The following is a 22,824-nucleotide window of genomic DNA, read 5'->3' on the forward strand; positions in this document are numbered from 1 at the left end:
TTTTAAATATTGATTTTGCCTCACTTGCTCTATCCTTTCTTGTACTCCATCTCACATTTGTGTTGGACTAATCAACATAAATTTGTTGATTCTACTTATAAATTCTACTTATTGGCTAAAATTCTCCACCTTATCATTAATATTGACTTATCACTTTTATGTCTTGAAATATATGAATCATCATTTTTAAATTCTTCTAGGTAACCTCAATATATTCATAGCTTGATAATCTCTTAGCTTTGTCATTTGATCTCATTTCTTAATTAATTTGTCACTTAATTTTCAGTGAATGCTACGTATTTTGTATTTAGAAAAGTGTAGAGACTCCAAATAGTGTTAATTTCTACTAGGGAGGATTCATCTCTTTGTCTGTCTGCAGATAGATATGGGAGGTAATCAATTAAAGTTTATGCTGATTCAAACTGAACTGTAGTTTTATGTGACTCTGTTTGCCTCTGGTTTGCCTCATTCCTTAGGTATAGCTTATTGCTTTCACTAGGGTCCCTCTAGCAGACTGGCTTGAACTTTAATGCTTATTTCTCAGCCCTGTGAGAATGTCAAACAATTTGCTCTGTTTTTCAGAGGTTTTGGGTTGAATTTATAACCTTCATATCCTACACTGTTTCAGAATATGGGTAAATGTTTTGATGGGAATCAATTTGAAACCCTCTGAGGAGTTCTCAGGATTTTGTTTGGTTTTGTTTTTCTATTCTGAAATTGCCCAAAGTTTTTTTTGTTTTGTTTTGTTTTTCTTTTCTTTTCTATTTTTACTCTCTTCACAAATAGAAGCCTACAATTCTGAATTCTTATTCTCTTTGCCTACAGGGAAAATTTCACTGAAATTTCAAACTTGTCAACTAACATTTCCACAAGTCAATTTAAAAAGGAAGAAGGAAGGATAAACAGGATTTTAATTCGGGAGTTCACGAGTTGAATCTCTCAGCTTTGCAACTTCAAAAATTCATTAGTATAAGTGAAATGTTGGTAGAAAGACAACTTTTCCTTAAAATTATATAACTGAAGAAATATCAGAAACCTTATTAATTACAAGTTATTCCTTAGAATTTATTGTCATTGAAGAGATGAAATGATGGTGAGAAACTTTGAAACCTTCACCAAAATTGGAGATATTTCAAATTAGTTATGTTGCAGGCTTATATCATATATTTTTGCAACAACACTGGCTGATCAGGTTCAACATTTATGTGGGCAGAACCAAAAACTTTATGCACTAATGATTGAAATTACTGAAAATCTAAAATATTTGCAAGCAGGTATGGAGATGTTTCAGAAAGTCATACGTGGTTCTGTGATTAAAGAAGACTTGAAGTTTAAGAAAACAAAATTACACCAATATCTTCTAATGTAGGTTTCTATTAAATCAATGATTCTTTTATATTGTGTTTTACTCAGTTTTTTCACTGCTGTGACTGAAAGACCTGACAAGAACAATTTGGAGGAGGCAATGTTTACTTGGGAACTCACAGTTGCAGAGGTCTTAGTCCAAAGACAGCCAGCTCCATTCCTTTGGGTTTGAGGTAAGGTAGAACAACATGGCAGAAGAAAGCAGCTTAAATGATGATCAGGAAGCAGACAGAGAAAAGGACTCCACTTACCTGATATAAAATACATAACCCCAAGGCACGCGCACAACTACCCATCTCCTCTAGCCGCACCCCACCTGCCTTCAGTTAGCTTCAGTTAATCCCATTAGGGGATTAATTCATAGATTGGGTTAATATTCTCACAATCCAATTTCTCCTCTAAACTTTTGTGTCCCACATGAGCTTTTGAGGGATATCTAAACCATAATATATTGGTTTCTATTTGCATTCTTTCATAATCTCTACATATTTATAAAGTATAACAAATCTATTAATAATTCTTCTAAGTAAAATAGTGACCCTTTTCTTTATAAATATAAGTACAAATGATTCAATTTCACTACCAAGGAAGCATAAGTGTTATGGTTCAAAGATTCATATTTTGAAAGAAAAAATAAATTTTATTTAAATCCAGACAAATTCTGGAAAAAATAGCTCATAGAATTTTCATTAGTGCACCTTTGGGACCATATTAGAAAAAGAATATTTTTCGGCAACAACTACCTATTGAATAGTTTAGAACATGCTTTTTTTCTAAGACATGATTATCCACTAGTTTTTCATTTTTTTGACATGGAACTCTGTTCATAAGTATCACACAATAACCCAGGTTTATAGAGCAATAACAATCTGTATGGTTTATTTTATCAGGTTACACACTTATCTAAATCTTCTGCCTTATCTATAAAATAAAGAGACGCAAAATGTTTATTTATAAATATTTTGTCCCTGAGATATTAGTTAAGTCTGTTTTATTACTCAGGATTTTCCAGAAAAAATAGAACCAATAAGATATATAAAGATATATAAGAGGGTACTCATTATTTATGGGAATTGGCTCTCCTGATTATGTAGGACAAGAAGTCCTATGATCTTCCATCTGAAAATCGTTTAAAGACTTCAAACTTCTCCCTTTTCTAATTCTACTATGTCTCCTCTCCTTTCTCCTTCCCTCTTCCTTCTTCATATAAGTTTTGGCCTTACCAGAGAACCCCAGAATACCAGAGCTTACTCTTGATGTACCTATGGTTCCTTTCAGGTCTATGCAAAGGGAGGAATTTTAAAATACATTATTAACTAGAAAAGTGAATCATAACTATGTACTTAAGCTGATATTGAGTCAAGGGAACACACATTTTTTTTCAAGGCCAGATATATAAATATTTCTTGCTCTTAAGTCAAACCTGATATCAGAATTGAATTATCAGAGAAAGAAGAAAACAAACAGATGAATATAGCTGCTATTCTCACAGGAAATAGAAAAAGAGAGAATGAGAGTAGAAAAATTGTTCTTCCTCCTGGTGTTGATTTCGTCTCAACCGCCTGGCATGGGAGATCCCAATCCAGGATTATCACTTTGTACTCTACTTTTTTGTTGTAGGAAGAAGTTCTAACAAGACAAAGTTTCAAATTTAACACAAAGAAAAAGATAGAGATTTCCCTCATTATTCTGCCTTGAAGAGAATAAGGCGCATGCTTCCTTACTTAGAGTTTTCACTCATTTTGAAAATTCATCAAATAAAACATTATCCAATCAGCTTCTTCCAACACCAATGAACTTTTATTACTGAAAATAGCAGCTGCTATAGAAAAGAGAATTCCCCCCCCCTCAAAAAATTAAGACTAGAAACAATAAAGGATTCAACCATCCCACTTTGGGATATTTATCAAAATAATTGAAAAAGGGGTTTCAAAGGATTTCTCCTATGTTCATTGTAGTGAAATTACCTTTAACTAGAAAAAAAAGTTTAAATGACTTAAAAAGCAGAAGTCATACTTACAAAAAAAATGATAGCAAGAATTTTGAACATGTTCAGAAGTTAATTGAACAAAAAGGTGAAGTAATATTATTTTATTCTATATTGGTAGAATCATACTGAAAAAAATATCAATGTAAAAAATTTAAAAGAAACTGATAAAATAAATATACATTTATGGAAATAAAACAGCTATGATGGATTGGGATAGAATGATAGAAATAGAAGTTTCAATCAAACTATTGATAAACAAATGTATGTGAAAATGCCTTATACCATAGGGACTATTTTGATTAAGCCATTTTAAACAATGGAGCAATGTATAAATCAATATAAAATTATCTTTGATCTAATAAATGATTTTGGCATGAAATATGTAGAATATTAAAAACATTTGAAGAAATATTTATGTTTATTTTTTAAATATTAGTGTATTAGAGAATTGGGGTTTAGAGCCTAAAAAATAAAATGAAGATTCAGACATTCATCTACTGTTTTATTTGGGATTCTATATAAGAAGAATTATGTTTCACAGCTTTTCATATTTCTTTGAAGGCAAAGAAAAGGACAAGAACTAAAAATAATAAATGTACTGAAAAAAAAGGTGAAGTCAGTATAATAAAAATGCCTTTCAATTATAAGCCTTTATAGTTTTCTGGGTTTTAAAAGTATTATTTGTCTTAAACTGTGTGGAATTAACACAACCTTAGATCAAAAATCAACTTACCTTTTTTTCTGGCCAAATGAATACTATACTACGCCACTTGAAATGTATCCTTTTAAATTCTACTTTAGTTCTGGCCTTAAGAAATGGAGTGAGGTGGAAATGAAGGGAGTTCATTGTCACTTCACCTCCTGGAGGTGATTGTAATGATAATATTCAGTGCATGCCTACCAAAACTCTTTCATTATTTCATTAAAATAATATCTGTAGCTGGACATTGTGAAATTCACTGGGGTGCTACTATATTCCTGTAGGTATTTAAGTGTTGCAGAAGTAACCAGGAGATATTTGAGTATAATTTTGGGGGTTGGCAGGGAAGATTCATTAAAAAATATAAAATGGAGAGAGAGAGAGTTGTTAAATGTCCCATAGAGACTTTCAGACTTTCAGAGAAAATAACACTCACGGAAAGCAAAACCTAATCATGCAGGTATTTCAACTAGGAAAATATCTCCCCTTCTTAGAGAAAACTGGGTTTATTCTGTTCTAAAACTGGCTGCTCTATTGTTGCCACTTGTATTTACCGTAAGACACTTCATCATTAACTGTCACTTCCCTCATGAAAAGTTAATCATCTTATTTTCCATTAACTTCTTATCCTTCTAACTGCAATAATTTTCAATGATTTCCATGCAGAAAAACAAAAAATCCACATCCTCCAACCTCTTTTTTGGTTTACATAATTGTTGTTTCCTGCCTTCTTAAAAATGTAACTAATAGACCCCATACTAGATTACTCAGCCCTCTACTAAGATACTCTCTGTAAGGTCAATGGAGTTCTCTTGAATATCAAATATGACAGTTTATTCCCTATCCATAATAATTGATCGCTGTAAAACACTTGATGTTGAAGACCATCCTTTTATTGAAAAGAAAACTTTCCCTTTGGCTTCCTCTACACTATTCTCTTTTAGTTACTTATTATAATTATTATATAGATTTTTATGAAGTTGGTGTAAACTAATACTTCTTTCACATTTCTCATGTTACTTCATTGCACTTACCTTTTTAATGTGGTCATGGCTTGTATCAGACATGTTATGCTTGAATTCTGAGGCTATTTACTTTAACTGTAGGTTGTTTTCTGAGTTTTAAAGCACAGAAACATTAAAAGAAGAAATAACTGTTAATTTTGTAATGTTGAAATGAGCAACAAAGTAATTTGCATAAAGTGGAGAACTTAACTTAAAAATAACAAGATATTACCATAATTACTATGAATCACAACAACACATTATAGTCTAGTGTTTCTGTGACTGTTGTCATATCAAATATGACAGTTTATTCTCTATCCATAATAATTGATCGCTGTAAAACACTTGACGTTGAAGTGTTTGACGTTAAGTGTTTTAAGTTAAGCTTCTGACCAGTATTATCTGACCCACCTATCTCTGATGATGGAGATATTGTATAGATCTGCTCTCCAATATGGCAGCCATTCTCTACATGTGGCTATCATAGTTTAAGAAATGTGGCTATTATGAAGGAAGACATGGACTTTTCATTTTACTTAATTTTCAATAATATAATATAAATAAGTATAAGTGACCCAAAGTATTATGTTGGAATGTATAGCATTAGAATTTTTATTTTTAAGTTCTCACAAGATGTTATGATACCAAGGCTATAACATGTCTAAAAATCATCTTGTTCCTCCTATATAGAATATGCTATTTTTTGGAATTTGCCATTCCAGTTAATGGCATCACCATTCATGGAAATGGAATGTTCAGATGCTATGTGATGTATTAGGATTCATTCTGAAATGAAAGGAGCATGACCTTTGAATCAAACACACCTGGCTTCAAACAGGGCATCTCTGTTTCCTTGCCATTTGGCCTTGGGCAAATTAAATAACTGCAAGAGTCTCATTTTCTTTTCATTTGTAAAATAGAAATGAATATGTGTATCACACAAGGCTATTATCAGGATTAAATGGCATAGCATATGTAAAACACCTGGCATAGTACTGGGCATATAAAGCATATATATTTCATAAATATACATTACTTCTTTTGTCTCCCATTTCAAATGGATGAACAGATCCTATTGATCTGCAACTGGAATATTTTATGAGGCTTTTTTCTATTAATGAATAAATTTTTATCAATCTTCTTATCAAACTTATTGAGAACATCTTTATCAACACCTTTTTCCCCATTTCTCTTATATTAATCTCTCATTCAATCTATCCAAAATATTTGGATATAATAGGTTTCTGAAACAGATTTGATCTTATCACTTATTAATTATTGCTTCATACCTTTACATACATGTATGTAATTCTGTGTAGCATGGCTCTATCTTCTATGTAAGTGGTATCACAAGTGGTATCATCATGGTAATTTTCTTCACCTTTAAGTTGCATATTTATGGGATCTAAAATTATGTTTTTAAGTAATCATCACTATCATTTAATTTTAGATTTATAGCACATTTAAAATAAACAATAAGATACTTATCTTCTATTGATATACATTTAAGGTTGCTTTGAGCTTTCTGGTAAATGCTTCCTTGTGAGCCATTGTGATTCGTTTTCTAGAATATACCTCTATAACATCTAATAAGGTACATGAATCCTAAGAGTACACCTCACGGTATTTTTTTTTTTCAGTGCTTGGGATTGAACCCAGACCTTATGTAAGCTACTTAAGCACTGTGCTACTGAGCTATATCCCCATGGATAAACATATATAGGTTGATCATCTCAATTGAAAGTCTACTTCAAAATAAAAACATTTTTGAGCACTCACATGTTACTAAAAGTGAAATTTTCCATACTCACATAATGAGTCTGTCAAAATGCAGGCTTACCAAAAATATTGGTAAATTACCTTCAGGCTATGTGTATAAGGTGTATATGAAACATAAATAAATTTCTATTTAAATTTGAGCCCCTTTTCTGATAATAGCTCGTTATTTTATGCAAACATTCCAAAAGTCAAAGGATTCAAAATTTGAAACACTTCTGATCATGAGCATTTTAGATAAGGAATATTCAACCTGTGTATACACCTTCAAAACTACCATCCAGAATAACATGTAGAATAATCCAATATTTCAGAAAGCCACTATTTCCATCCTAGGAATGTAATTCTGAATTTTGTCAGTAAGGGCTTATGTTCTTGAACTTTGTTTATATCCATTTGTCTTTGGGGTCTAGATTTTTTTTCCTAGATATTACATCTATGAGATCATCTGTGTTCTACATGTAGCCATAGTTTTTCCCTTCCATCGCTCATTGCAGTTAGATAAATAGGATACTCAAAGAAATATCAAAGTTTAAGAAACTCATATTGTTGTAAGCATTACATCTATTTTTATGATATGATCCATCTAAAATTTGTGCATTTGGTATGCGGTAGGATCATGGTCCATTTTGTATCACCATAAATTTCAATTGACCCACCACTGTTTATGGAAAAATCCATCATTTCCACTTCTGAATTGTGGAGACAGCTACACATAAAATCAGGTATATGTATTCTGAAATTTATACCTGATACTGTAAATATTACAGTTTTGTTCTTTTTATGATTAATTTTCACTTTCTAAATTCTAGATTCGTTGAAGTTCCATGTAGATTTTAGAATGAGTTTGATAATATATATTTAAAAATCTGCTGGGGATTTTATTGAATTTGCAATGAAGTTAAAACTGAATTGGGTGAGAATTGACAGCATGTGGACCAACCAAACATTAGATGATCCTATCCCCCAGTCTTTGGGGTCATTATATTGTGAATTTGGGGATTTAACTTGATAGGGTTTAACAGAAGCAATTATTATTATTTTTAAAATTCTTTGACATCTTTCTGAAAATGCTTGTTATTCTAAAATGGTTTTAGTATTAATTGTTTTTTTGCTCTTTGATATATCAAGATATTGTACTCTCATATTGATATTTCCAATCTCAGACCTAGAATTACCAACTTCTCAAAGGAAATTTGCTTGCTCTGTTTGTGTAGAAAATTATATTTAAAAACACATTCTAGGTACTGTGGATGATTAATGCATTCAGCTGCCCACCATTTCTGAATCTTTCAGGGAATGTATCAACTATTCATGTACATAATTGTGTACATTTTTATATACATATTATTATATATGCATATAATCGTGTTCACACTATTTGCATCACACAAATATACGTGTTTATATGTATATGTACACATGCATACATATTGAATTATAAGTTCATGCAGATGCTTACAATTCCAACTCAGGATGAAAATTTTATATACTATCTTCAATATTATATCACAATTTTTTTCCATACTGTGAATCTTGGTTTTACAGGTGGAGTTAACAAGGTAATTGAAATATCCTATTATTTTTCTGTTTTACATACAATAGTTTAAGAACAATTCTATTCTAAATTCCTTAATATGTCCTTTAAATTTGTTGTCTACTTTTCCTCTTTCATTTTATAGATATTTTACTTGTTGTCGGAGCATATAACTATTCTGAACAATAGTTTCACCTTTATACTTGATTTAGCCTTAATTATACTAATAATCACATATTTATTGTTCATGCCATTATTTAATGTTGCTTTAGTAATTTCAATTGTCTGAAGCTTATTTTTAGTAGATAACACTTCATAAAATGGTTATACCAATATTTTTTCCGAAATTCTTTTTTGTTGCTAAGTCTGTCACATTTATATCTGAATGAATGCTTAACTCAGAATAAAATCTTTAGTTTACATTTTGTTTCTTTTTGTGTCCTAAATATGTTATTTAACTTTCTTTCTGACACAAAGTGTTACTGTCCAAAGGAATGAAGATAATCTATTTTTCTCTTATAAAAGCACTTGCAGAATGAATCATTTAAAAGTCATGTTATATGCATATGTAAATATATCGCAATAAAAAATAAATCAATATAAATAGGTAAGCAAAAGGAAGAACAGTAGAGCAGAGGAAGGAGAACAGGGAGTGGGATGAGGGATTGGAAAAGAAGGAAGAATGAACTGAAATTGAATTCCATTCATATATGATTTTGTTGAGATGAACCCAAATACTATGTATAAGTATGATGTTCAAATAACAAATAAATAGACAAATAAATAAATAAATACTTGATATTTTATATACTACAAAATAAGATTTGTTTATCTCTGTAACATAATTATTTTACTAGATATTTCATTAGGCTCTTTGGATTAATTTACCTTGGGAATACATGTCATTCACTATGTGTTTCTCTTAATTTTTTGAATAGTTTTCATGAATGGTGATTTTATTATTGATTTTAAACCCTTGCTCTGATTTTTTTGTTTAGGAAATCCAATTACCCAATTATCTGTTATTGGATCTTATTTGTTCATCCTCAATATTTACTAGTTTCCCTAAAATAGTTTATATTTTTTCTCCATTTCTTATGAATTTTTAATTTTTACCCATTTTGTTATTTTCTATTGATATTAAAGAGCTATCAACTATTTTATTTATTCTTGGTTTCTGTCTAGTTTAGTCAATATTGCTGGAAATTTTCCTCTAATTTATGATTTTAAGTCTATTATTTTATTTCTGCTATTTTTCTAATTTTGATTTATATTATCATTTCATTCTTGTAGCCACCTTAAATGCTTTTTAGCTATATAGCGAAAAAACAGTGTATAGTTTAATACTTATTTTGAAGAAATGTTCCTCAGGTGTGCTTTTGTTACCAGTAGGGATGTCATTTTGGCCTTATTTTCTTTCATCTTAAATAACTTTGCATGGAATTTGACTCGGAGGCATTCATTTGACTCATTTTTATAAAAAACAAAAAAAGCTTTCTAAACTTTTAAAAACTGATGGGGTCAAATATAGACTTATGAACTTTACAGTGATAGCTCCTCTCTTCTTGTTTATGTAATACTCAAAAATATATTGTCATAGTTTCTTAAATCTCCTATCTTCGTTCATTTATTTTTTCTCTTTTTTCATATTGGCTCAATGTTTTTGTTTTTGTTATTTAAAATTGAAACAATAAGCTGTACATACTTCAATTGTGCAAGTTGATAAATGTTGAAACTATTATGCCTCTCAAGACTTACCCTGTGATATTTTGTAATCTTTACATGATTATTCTCATATCACCCACTTTGCTCAGGCAACCACCAATTTGCTTTGTGTTATTTTAGTTTGATAAGCTTTGTTTCCCTTCTCCCCTTCTAACCTAAACACCCTCCCCACCCTTACTATTTTTCACAGTACTGTGCTGGTGAAATGATGGAAGGACACCTTCCTACATTGTTCCTTTTCTGGAGTAAAGCATTTAGTCTTTCTCTATAGAATATAAAGTTAGCTGTGCTTTGTTCTTTAGATAACCTAATCAGATTAAAGAAGTTCTTCTAGCTTCCCGTTCTCCCACCCCTCCCCCTCCTTCTTCCCCTCCTCTTCCTCCTCCTTTTTCTCCTCCTTCTCCTTTTTCTTCTTCTGTGGTTTTGTTTGTTTGATGAAGATTTTAATAATTTAATAGATATTGGTAGATATTGGATTATATACATCATCTATTTCTTCTTGAAGACAAGATTGATAGTTTGTGTCCTCAAGCAAAATTTCCTATTTCTTCTGAGTTTTTGAATTTATTAACAAAGTTTTTTTTTATGCTATTTTCTTATCTTTTCAACACCTGTGGAATCTGTATAGATGTGACCTTTGACCTTTGATGAACTGACTTTTTAACATTTTGAACTGTCATTCTTTATTTCTGCTAATGTTATTTATTCTAAAAATATACCTTTGTATTAATATAGTTTTTACTTCCGCAATTGCCCTCAAGGACTTTTCATTCCTCCTATAGGTCAACATTTCTATTTGCTGTCATTTGCTTGTGTCCTTGTAGCACTTTTCCTAGTGATAAATTCTTTCTGAAATTTTTTTTTCCAATAAAAGATTCCTTTTTCCTTCTCCTTTAAAAGACATTTTCACTGGTTAGAAAATGTTATGTTGACAGGCATTGTTGTTTCAGTACTTTAAGGATGTTGCTTCACCATCTATTTGCTTGCTTTATTTTCGACATATAAAATCTGTCTTTGATTTTGAAATTTGTCTTTGATTTTTATTTGTGACATTTCTGATCTTTGTACCCAGCTATTTCTGATATGTGGGCTTATATATTTCATCCAATTTAAGAGATTTTCAAAAATATGTTTTTAAATATTTTTTATGATCTCCCCCTTTCTTTCTTTCAGGAACACTAATTACACTCACAGTTGCTGACATATTGTGTCCACCAACTCACTAAAGGTAATTTGTTCGTTTCAATTACCTATTTATATGCCACCCATCTATTTATCATTATTTTATTTTTTTATTTTAGATGTTTTTTATTGCTATATGTTCAACTTCATTGTAATTTCTTTCTGTAACACCTGATCTGCCATTATGTTGCCCCTCTCTGTATTTTTCATTTCAGACATAAATTTGTTGATTTGATTTACAACCTATTTTTTTTAATACAGTGCTTATTTTTCTACCATGCTTTTAGATCATTTGGAATAAGTCATAATTACTTTACTTGTGCTTGCCTGTTAAGTTTAATAATTGTGTCAGTTTTGATTCAGTTCCAATGCATTGATTTTTCTCTTCATTCTTTATATGGTTTTATTTCTCTTTCTTTTTGCATCTTTTCAAATGTGGAGCTCACTACTCTGTGGTATTCTTCTCTCTTGAATGTTTGTTCTTAAATACATATTGGCTCAGTTGATTTCTAATATCCTCAAACATATCTTTTTAAAAAATTATTTGTTTTCTAATTATTCTTACTAAGAAGTTGGCAGAAATCAAGTTAGACTGTAATTACTAGTTGTGAGATTCAACAATTACTTCATTTTGATCAGAAAATAAAGTTGCTTATAAAAGAAAGTTATTACTAGCTCCAGAAATTACTTGATAGTTAATGCTGCTAATAAAATTGGAGGTTTATAAGCATTTTCCCTGTGACTTTTGGAATGCTTGAATTTTCTCCTAGTCTTCTGTTCCACAGAGACTACATAATACTATCAAGACTTTAGTTAAAAATTCCTGTTGGGCTGAGGCTTGTTCATCTTTGATTTCCTCTTTACCTATTTCAATGCCTTGAACTCTATTTTAAATAAATTAGTATTTTGAATTGAAATAATTATTTTGGGGAATAATAAAGTACTTCTAAAGCATTTAATATATGCTAATCATTGTGTTAAATAATTGAACTACGTTATCTTATTTACTCTGCATAGCGTCATTATTGGGTAGGTTTAATCCCCGTCACAGATGAGAAATCTGAGTTTTAATTAACTCACCTTAGTTCCTTAGTTCACAGGAGATTGTAAATTTTGGAGTTAGGATTATATCCTGGCAGGATAAAATCAAAGCTTGCACACAAAACTGTGTTGTGCTCTCTTTACACAAAATGAAAACATGTTGAATTCTTTGCTTTGTTTATTTGGACTCTCATCACAAATTACATATCTAATATTTTATATATTCTGGAGGTACTTTAGAAAATTGTGTCATTGGGCTTCTGGCAATTTTATTTTCATTAGTAACCATGGAGAGAATGCAGGCCCAACCTGGATCATTGCCTCAACATCACACTTCCTGTTCTCTTCCCAGCAGTAGTTAACAAGCTGGGGCTTGGCTCCTACTACTAATAACCCATCTCTCACCCTGGCTCAGTGTCTACCCATGTTGAGTATACACCTCCCTTCCTTTTCCTCTCTTTTATTCTGTATGCCTGCTCTGTGCTCCAGTTCCTTAGCCCAGTGACCCCAACCATAAGCCCTTATCTCCTATTGTTTACCTTGACCTTGAGCTTGTTTATTGCCATGTGTAGTGCTTTGCCTGCTGAATGACTCCCTCTGAAAATTAGATCAATTCAATCCTCCCAGATGCAAATTTAACTACACATCTTGTCACCTCCATTCTCCTCCCAATCTGATGATAAAGCTAGGAGTTTACAGCTGATTCAGTGCAGACTAGAGACCTTAGTTCAGAGGAGGAAAGTGACCTACCCTCCAAGGTCACTCACTCAGGCAATAGCAGCCCAGAATCAGAGCCTAAATGTCTGGTTCAATTTGAACAGATTAATAGCAAATCATATGTACACACTAGAAAAGAAGAATAGTTTACTTACCTATGCAAATCTACAACATTTTATATAAAGACCTAAAATGCAGAAACCTGAGTAATTATAGAAACTTACCACAGGTCCACATTTTAATACTGACCATTTTTCAAGCATTTTAACATTTGTGAGGCTTTCCGTTAAAAATGTACTTGCTATCACAGCACATTTTTGTTAATTTTTTCCTTAAAATTTTAAAGGAATAGTGCATCATAGAATACAGGAAGTTAGTGTCTATCAATTTATCTCGGTATTTACCCCAGTTTAAACATCATAGACTTCAGACTCATATCTAAGTCATGCTCTTAGTAGATGATTAAACCACATTATATTGATAGGCTTTGATCATAACACAGCACACATAAGCTTGAGAAAACAAAAATCATTCTTTTTATTTTTTTCCTGAAGTGATAAATATCTTTGTTTTCAAAATGCCTAATTTATAGTAGGGCCATATAACATTAAGTTTGCTAATGCCCTGTTTGGTAAAACATGATATATTTTATTGTAATCATTTGAACAATTATGTTATATTCATTTATGTTTTAGGGGACAAAGTGCTGATGATCTTTTTTTTTTTTTAATCTGTTACGACCATTGAAAGAAAGGTAAAGAAGATTTAAAATGGGTATAAGTTATTCAGAGATTCTTTATTCAATTGTATAATAAAACCAAACATTTGAAGACATTTTTCTTCAGTTTTTAAAATGGAAACTTGAAGACGCTTAGGATAACTGTGTCAGTAGCATGTGATATCATTAGGAAGTTGACTTATTCATCTTACTGTTTCACATAGAGGGTCTTGTTTCAGAGTTTTGTAATTTTCACAGAAAGGGCTTCTGTATAGACTATGAGAATTAAAATTAGGCTTAATTTTTCAGCTACATAAACTCATCCTCTGGTGGTAGGCACTAAATTATGGGTTCTTACGTTTGGCTTACATAATTTCATTTTCTTTGTTTTCTGTGTTTGGTAGGAAATTGGCAATAGAGAATGAGTTATGATGCACTTAATGTTCTTCTTCTATGTGTTAGTTTTCTGCTGATATTAAAGGAATTTAGTCTGATAAAGGTAAAAACCATATCTGTAGTAAATGTATTGCAAAGGTAAGCTTTACATTCTTTTCTAAACAAAAATAGAAACTTTATATGGGGAAAAATTGTGATGAATCAAATGCTGAAAATTTGTGGTTTTTTCCCTATTAAGAAGAGCCAGAAATTCAATATACACAAAAACTTCAGCCTCACCATCTATTTCAAAGAACGAAGAACAATTATGTAGAAAAATATATTAGGAAAATATTATGATCTCATAGCCTGGCTTAAAATTCAAGATGGCAAAGAATTTACTATACCTTAAAATTAATATTGTAATATTTTCCATGTAATTCTGTGTGTGGGGGGGTGTGTGTGTGGATGTATGTGTATGTTACTAGGGATTGAGCCCAGAGGCACTTTACCACTGAGTTCCATATTCAGTCCTTTTTATTTTATTTTATTTTTTTAGTTGTAGGTGGACACAATGCCTTTATTTTTATTTATTTATTTTTATGTGGTGCTGAGAATCAGACTCAGTGCCTTACCCATGCTAGGCAAGTGCTCCACCACTGAGCCACGATCCCAGCCCCTCCAACCCCCCTTTTTATTTTTTATTTTGAGAAAGTGTCTTGCTAATTTGCTGAGGGTCTCACTAAATTGCTGACGCTGGCCTTGAAATTGTGATCCTCCTGCTTCACTCTTCCAAGTTGCTAGGATTTCATCATGCCTATACCACATATTTCATTTTTAAAGTCTAGTATGTTAAAGTTTTACATAATATGTTTATGGAGCATTATTGCAAGTATTAATATAATGTTAATGATCTTTTGCATAATTTTAATTGCTTCCCTAACGACTTTTAAACACTTAATATCATAACAAGTATTACTCTTTCCCAATTTCTCATTTAGTCATGAAAATGAAATTTGAATTTTTTTTTTGCATAAGAAACTTTAAGTGACTGAATGAATAATATTAGATACAGCACCAAAATTAAATAAGAAAAAAGTTATAGTTGACACTTGTAATGTTTCATATTATTGACTATGATAATATAGTCATATTGATCTGTACACAGTTGTTGGGTCTTTAAATTGTAGAGAATGAGAATATGTTTTCCTAGTCTCAATAGTATTACTAGTACTTAATAAATATTCAGCACATATCTGAGAAGTGCTGTCAAAATCATTTTGTTTGCCTTGGCCATCAGTATAAACTTTTTTGATCATGCCTCCAATATATTTATTTAATTTTGTAAAACATATAGCATATTATTGAATTACTACATTACATAGAGTAACAAAAAAAGAAAAAATTAGTTAAAAATATTAGATAAAATGGAACATCAATAAACTAAATTTCAATTAGTTTGCTTAGTAGATGTCTATACTAAATTATTGAGGATTTTCAGTTTTGCATATACATGTGTTATCCACATCTACACTTAGCCAATTAAAGATCTGAAAAAAATGTGAATAACTATACTTCTCTTTGTTCTTTGAGAATTACCCATCCCATCCCATCCCATTCCATTCCATTCCATTCCATTCCATTCCACACTATGCCATTCTCTTTCTATATTGCTGGAAATAAAATAATAGCATCAATTTTTCTTTAACTAACAATACTTCTCTAAATTTTGGTACTGATGCCACATAAAAGGAATCTTATAATTTAGTAACTAAATCAATTTATGAAAAAACATCAAGGTCTATAATTATGAAGTACACAGGAGAAAAGGCATAAACAGGAGCTGAGATGGGAAAACTGTGGTTGGTATTATTTAACTAAGCAATATTTATAGTGTAAATAAAATAATAATAATGTATTCTCACTTGAAGACCTTTGTTTATGCAAGCTACATATACATAATTGCTTAAAGTTTCTACTAATTTGGTGAGAATTATCTTTTTCTCCTTCAGTTTCATGTTAAAAATATTTAGTTTTGTCCTTTAATGAATACATTCTGCTTTTCTGAATCTGATTTTTAATCACAAAAATCACATATATTTATTGTGTGCAGTATGACATTTTGTAATGTTTTCATAATAGAATGACTAAATTGAGCTCATTTTCAAATCTATATCTCACTCATTTTTTTTGTGTGTGTATGTGCATAATAACACTCAGAATTTACTCTTAGAAGACTGTAAGAATAGAATGTATTGTGAAAAACTTTATCACTACATTGTAAAATACTTTTTGTTCGAACTTAAAATCTTCATCATGACTACAAAAAAAAATTCTGAAAATAATTGATTAAAATAAGCATTTTCATCTTGAATCTAACCCAATTTTTTATTGGACAGTGGCAAGACTAAAACATATAAGATGAAGGAGTGCCAGATAAGAAATCGTGTGTGCAGAGAGGAAGTTTGTCACTAAATGGAAAAGTATACCTGAAAAACGTTCTTTACTGTATAGAACATAGTAAAGTTGCTATTGGGATGACTTCGATGATTCTTGCAAGGGAAATAATTCTCAGTTTGAGAAAGTAGAGAATATTTTTTTGCTAAGTCAATTTAGTGACCCCATTTAAGAAACAAAATGGCTACTTTCTTTTTTCACTTTTATTTATGCTTGAGTTACAATAACACTACTATAATTTTATTAAGCCAAGTTAAGTGTATCTTACAGTTTTTCATATGTAATCCTTGTACTCTCTGGTGTTAATTGAATAACCGCTTAGAGTGAGAGGTGTATCAGGTCAGAAAACAACTTGGCTGGATTGAACCAGCTAAACTGAAATTAATGGGTTTTGAGCTATTAGTTTTCAGAATATATTTAATTTAATTAATTTAATTTTAAATTGAGTTCATTTCTCAGCAAAATTCTTGAGAGCACAGCTAATTAGCTAAGGTCCAAATTTGCTGGCTGATTCTAATTTGATGAGGGATTTCTTCCTGGCTCTTAATTGCAATATTTGCCATTTTAAAATTATAAATTTAAAGTCCAAGGAAAAGCTTCTAGCCAATTGCATTCATGTATTACAGAGAAAGTATATATCAACAAGAAATATTGGAACTGTTTGCATTCTTTTGAAAACAATAAAAATTAATATGTGTGATAGCAGAACTATAATTATTTTTTGGATATCACTAGAAATTCAATAGGAAAAAAAGTCCTTCCTTTTCAAAAAAGAATTCATTCTATTGAGTAAAAATGTAATAGAACAGTGAACAGAATAATTTCTGAGTATGACAAATTTAAAGAAGACTTTTAAATTTCATTTTCTAAAACAATGCAACTACTATCAAAAACGTCTTGCCTACATAAATGTTCTTTTTGAAAGATACTTGTTCAATGAGACTTGTTCAATCAGACTATTTTCACCTTTAGTGAAAGTGGTTCTCTACTCAACAGTTAAGTAGTACATTGAACTGTTCCAGTGTTGCTTGAATTATCATTTTAAGAGTGGAAAATAATTTTTCATGGGAAAAAAATATCTCCTTGTATTGAAATTTATCCAGAAATGCTATTTATATTTCTATTGGGAAATTATGGAAGAACAATTCTTTTGTTGGAATTAGATAAGTTTGAAGAGAACCTAGTCAGTAAAAGAAATTCTAATGAAAATAAATCTTAAAATTAGTTATTGCCTAGTTCCTCTATTTTCATAATGATTTTATAATAATGGAAACTGATGCCTAAGGCATCTGAGTTATTAAATATTTGAGAATTGAAATTATTGTTCAAATGCATTGAGATTTCATGAATTATTAGGTTCAAAGTTAAATGATTTTGTGCTTAAATAGTCATAGTTTCATCTGTAGATACTTTCAAAACCCTTAAAATATAAATCTATGTATTAGAGTATTCTGAATTTTTAATGAATTTTCTGCTGATATTTAATCTGTAATAAAAATTAAGTAATAAATCAAATAGCCCTTTAGCTACATAAATTAGCATATCCAAAGTAGTATATAATAAATGCTTATGACTTTTAATTTTTGATTCAGACAATTTTCAAGTGATACCCCAACAAATTAAAATCTATGTAAACTAACACAAATTGTGTAACTTATCTGAATCTAAGTTTATTTACTAATAAAATGAGAATAATGACAAGGCCTAATTCACATGGTTGGTATGAGAATCAAAAATAATAATAAAGTACGGTTCTAAGTGTAGTGCCAAATGAACAATTATTATCAGGATCATTTTTAAGATAGTCAGTCTTGCTGGGCATTGTAGCTCATGGCTGTAATCCCATCTCTTAAGAGGCTGAGGCAGAAGATTGCAAGTTCAAAGCCAGCCTGTGCAATTTAGTGAGGCCCTAAGCAACTTAGAGGTACCTTGTCTCAAAATAAAAAATACAGAAGTTTGGAGATGTGGCTCAGTGGTTAAGAGCCCCTGTTAGAGTCTGTAAACAAGTCAAAATAACACCTGGCATTTTGCCAGGGGAATGTTAGAGTTGTAAACAAGTCTGGATGGTACCTGGCAAAATGCCAGAGGGAGTGGTTTGAGAAGTAACAAAAGCGAGCCATTAAGTGTGGAGATTCCTTATTGGTTGACTGATGTATCTAGTTTATGCTAATTAGATAAGCTGTGTGGAATGTATAAATACTGCTCCTGTCCTGCAATAAACGGCTTCCAGTCCTGCTGTATCAAGTACACAAGTTATTCGTCACCCCCCGGTTATTTTGCCCAGCCAGCCGGGCTGCGGCAAGCCCCTGGGTTTAACCTCTGGTGAGAAAAAAAAAAAAAGATAGTCAATCTCTAGTGCTGTAATTAGTGTTCTAAAATACTCCATTCATCCCTCCTTCCTTCCCTCTTCCTTGATTCCAGTCTGTCTGGCTGGATTTGACCTTTGTTATATAGTCCAATGACTCCACATGTTTTTCCTTCTTTTTAATCTCTCAGCAGTCAGCCATCTTGTGCCTGTTTAAAGTTGGTTTGAATACAACTAGGTTTTTTGGTTTATGGGTTGAAGAACCATGAGGGGATATGTTTAGACTTTAAGGCAAGGACAATGCATCTCTCAGAGCCTCAGAACTTTGAATCAGATAAAGAATACTTGGGAATTGAGGTGGTTTGTGTTAGAAAGGGGCTGATTGCATTCTTCATATGGGAGAAAGACTGAGATGGGTATTTGATGGAAAAGAGAGAAACAAGGCAAATAAGTTGTTTAAATATTTCACTTTCTCTGTCATAGACTGCCTTGTAGTTGGGAGTGGCCATGGGCACTATTTTGGCCTTTTGAAAATGGACTGATACTATGTTGATTTGAATCACTTCCAAATCAGACCTGTACACATCCCCCTATGTACTGCTTAACTCTCTCTCCCTCTCTCTCCAAATATTAAATAGAATGACTGAATCTCTAGGGTGTGTTTGAAGCAAAAATTAGGAATGAATCAAGTTACCAGAAAGCAGAGGGATACTCAGAATTGCCCAGTCAGGAACATATGCATTGGATTTTTGTAAAAAATAAATACACTTTATTGTGCTAAGCACTGAAATTTCAGAGATGTTTATTATAGCATTCGGTGTGTTGTGACCAATACACTTTCCAAATAGAACAATATCTAAAAGAAGCTGGTTATGGGAAATTAATTAAAATGACATGTGTGAAAGCAGAATGTCCTTGTGGAGAGCACTGGTTTGGATACCTGTAATGAGAAATCTCCCCACGTCGCCCATTCGCTGTCTTCCTACTCTCCCCTTTTCACTGAGGCACAGCCAGATTAGCCTTTTCTTTCTTCCCTAAAACATCAGCCTCTTTTCTGTTCCAGGACTTTCTCAATCGCCGCTTCCCTGCCAGAAGATTTGGCTAACACCAATTGCCCCATGTATCTCAAAATAAAATAATAGTGCCAAGAAGAAACATCTCCTGAAAATCCAGGCTAATTAGACTGTTATTAATGTCTTTCATACCACCTTCCTGTTTTCCTTATCACATGTTATAGCCACATAATATCCAAACTTAGATAGTATATTTATTTAAAATATCTTCTCCAACATATATTAAACCAAGTATGGGTTTATTTACCATTGAGAAACACTTGGGAAACAGTAAGCATGCAAATGTTTAATGAATATAGTAATCTATATGTGAATGCACATATGGGAGATTTTGTAAATTATATGTTTGTAATTTTGTCTCATGAAAGTAAATAAAGGGAGTTTTTAGAATTGTGTGTTTGTTAGGTGTTTGGATACAATTTAGAGCCACAAGAGGCTTTGAGCCCTTGACTCATATAATCAGATTTTCCTTTCAGAAATATTATTTCTTTCAGGAAATGAATTGAGAATGGAGTCAAGTGGGGTAATATTAAGCAAGTCTAGAAAAAATTGTTTCTATAATCTATATCCTACAGATAAATCTAGATCTCAGATGATAATTTTGAAGTATGAGTAAGGATAAAAATCATACCATTGAACTCAAAGATTATATAAGTGCAAACCAAAGGAAAAAAACAATGTAAGGTACCAATAAAAAACCAGTGTTTGTGAGAAACACCCAAGCTTATGCCTGCCCACTTGTAACCTGTGAATTTCATCAAATGACTTAAATTTTTTTATCCTCAATTTTTCCAGTCAAATGCATGTTTCCTTGGACAGTTTTTAAATTTTTATGTTAAAAATGAATAAAATTTTTAGCAATGCTGAAGCTTATCTGGCTGAATCACATGGTGGAGGGTCTAAAGCCTCAAAACCCAAAGACTTGCTCTTCTTGCTTTTCCTGAGGTTTCACATCAATCCACAAGTAATCTTTGGCATCCAAAGAGCACAATGGAAAAATAATAATGGATTTACTACTTATCTGCATGTGGAATGCCATGGATACATCTTAAACTGAACTAATATAAATATTTAAATTGTTTCTTGGGCTGGGGATGTTGCTTAGTGGTAGCACTTTGGGGATTAAATCCAGGGGTGCTTAACACTTTTAAAAGTGCTAGCACTTTTGCCTAGCACAGCAAAATAATGAATGAATTAATAAATAAATAAAACAGTTAAATAAATACAATGTGGTTTTCCACATATTACATATTTTTCTGTAATATTTTTATTGTGTATATAATTGTACATAATCATGAAATTTATTACTATATATTCATACATATAAACAATACAACAATATAATCTGGCCAATATAATTCCCTAGTATTTCCCCTTTCCTTTCATTATTCCCTTTCCTCCACTCTACTGATCTCCCTTCAATTTTTTTCTCCCAACTTTATTTTTCTTTTTACTCTCCAACTTTCCCATATGAGAGAAAATAATATCCTTTACTTTCTGAGTTTTGCTTATTTCACTTAACATAATATTCTTGTGTTCCATCCATTTTCCTGCAAATGACATAATTTCATTTTTTTCTTTATGACCAAGTAAAAACTCCATTATATATATAGTCACATTTTTCTTATCCATTTATCCATTGACGAACACCTAGACTGGTTTTATAGGTTGGCTGTTGTGAATCGTGCTGCTATAAATATGAGTTTATAGCAAATGTCATTATAGTATGACATTTTTAATTCTTTTAATTTTTTTTTTAATTCTTTAGGATAATACTGAGGAGTGGTATATCTGGGTCATATGGTTGTTTCATGTCTACTCTTTTGAGGAAATCCATTCTTTGAAATTAAGGGTACTATCTTTTTTCCCAAGAAAAAAAATATAGAAAAGTACATGTTTAAACATGCATTCCGTTAGTTTGCCTCCTCTTCTTTTTCTCCCTTATAGAGTTAGTCATGATTGAGTATCTCTCTCAACTCAACATTCATGTGTTATACTTCCTGCTTTCTGCTTGGGAACATTTAGTTTGTATAAAAATATCTATTAAAAAAAACACCCTTTAGGAACTTTCTCTTCTCAATCTGCAAACCTATTTTTCTACATCTAATGAGCAACAACACTAATAGTGGCAGATATTCTTAGAAATATTCTAAAAACTCAGAATGATACTAATACATTATGAGTTCTACACACAATGAGATTAAAAACACAGAACCAGCCTCTTTCTATAAAATAGCTTTAAAACAATAAAGTACAAAAGTGATCAAGTTGGAAATATTTGTAACAGTTCATTTGTTTCAGATATAATATCTTAAGTTATTCATCAGAGATTAAGTATTAAGTCCTTGAAATATTCAAATTATTCTTTGCTTATTTTATCTTACATTTGAGTTCCATTTCTCTGCTCATAAAATTTATCTTTAGCTATGTGGTACAGAATGGCCCATGTAGATATTATTTCATTCATCAGAAATTTCCTGTTAATCCACCTGAGACCGTTTCATCCTCAGGGTAGTGAATCAAGTTCAAGGGATCTTTGTGAATTGTTCAAATGAAGAGAAATGTGGTCTAGCTGGACCAGACTTGTTAGAAACCCTGAATGTTGATGGAAACCAAATACAGTGTTATTTTGAATCTGCACCATCAGTGTCTGGCATTTGTCCTGAGCTCAAAAGTGGAACTTAGATTGTGGGTAACACTCTTCAGGAACATCATATTAAAATATTGCTTCAATACATATAGAAAAGCATAAGAAATCAAAATGATTCCCCATCAAAATAGAAGAAATACATTTTTAAGTATAAGGTGGTGGGACATATTTTAAAGAAAGTGTATCAGAGTACATATAAGTAACTTTTC

General features: G+C 31.3%; 1 long non-coding RNA gene across 1 annotated transcript in view; it reads left to right on the forward strand.

Annotated features, from left to right (window-relative positions):
* Nucleotides 1-22,824, forward strand: part of LOC125610533 — a 103,757-nt gene that overhangs the window by 34,519 nt on the left and 46,414 nt on the right. Inside the window, exon 2 of the long non-coding RNA XR_007340518.1 lies at nucleotides 11,271-11,325. This is a non-coding gene — a long non-coding RNA (uncharacterized LOC125610533). The remainder of the gene's footprint in view (nucleotides 1-11,270; nucleotides 11,326-22,824) is intronic.

This window comes from Marmota marmota, unplaced genomic scaffold, assembly GCF_001458135.2.
Source record: "Marmota marmota marmota unplaced genomic scaffold, marMar, whole genome shotgun sequence".
Lineage (NCBI taxonomy): Eukaryota > Metazoa > Chordata > Mammalia > Rodentia > Sciuridae > Marmota > Marmota marmota.